This window comes from Otolemur garnettii, unplaced genomic scaffold, assembly GCF_000181295.1.
Source record: "Otolemur garnettii isolate 467f Iridium unplaced genomic scaffold, OtoGar3 scaffold00025, whole genome shotgun sequence".
In the NCBI taxonomy this organism is placed as follows: domain Eukaryota; kingdom Metazoa; phylum Chordata; class Mammalia; order Primates; family Galagidae; genus Otolemur; species Otolemur garnettii.
This window is the reverse complement of record NW_003852420.1, coordinates 21,317,660-21,318,251: the sequence shown is the minus strand read 5'-3', so window position 1 is coordinate 21,318,251 and position 592 is coordinate 21,317,660. Positions and strand designations below refer to the sequence as shown.

The following is a 592-nucleotide window of genomic DNA, read 5'->3' as shown; positions in this document are numbered from 1 at the left end:
AGCAACCTCCAACTCCTGGGCTTAGGCGATTCTCTTGCCTCAGCCTCCTGAGTAGCTGGGACTACAGGCGCCTGCCACAACACCTGGCTATTTTTTTGTTGCAGTTTGGTTGGGGCTGGGTTTGAACCCCCCACCCTTGGCATATGGGGCCTGCGCCCTACTGACTGAGCCACAGACGCCGCCCTAGGAATTATTTATAATTATTATTATTGATTTAAATTTGTGAATTGAATGTTTAAATTACAAGAGTGTCCTACCTGCAGCCAGAAGCCAGTGCTAACTTTGTGAGGACGTTTTTTGCTGATCTGTGGTGTCAGATACCATGAAAAGTGTGCATGGACCTTTTTTCCCTGCTAATCAGCTTTCTTTAGTGTTTGTGTATTTAATGTGTGGCCCAAGACAGCTCTTACTGTTCCAGTGTGCAGCAGAGGAAAAAAAAACAGTTGGATACTCCGGGTTTAAATTTTTTTGAAGTTCGGAGCCTTAAGGTTAGAAATAGAAATTTCATACCCTCAATTTTAAAGATATTATAAAGTTGTTTCTTTGGATCATGGTTTTATTGTGCACATATAAGAAATTTTGTTTCATCTCT

At 41.7% G+C, this 592-nt stretch overlaps 1 protein-coding gene across 1 annotated transcript in view; it reads left to right on the top strand.

Annotated features, from left to right (window-relative positions):
* The window catches only part of ZMYM4 (zinc finger MYM-type containing 4), a 168,719-nt gene that overhangs the window by 147,568 nt on the left and 20,559 nt on the right, over positions 1–592 (top strand). The gene's annotated exons all lie outside the window — the stretch shown is intronic.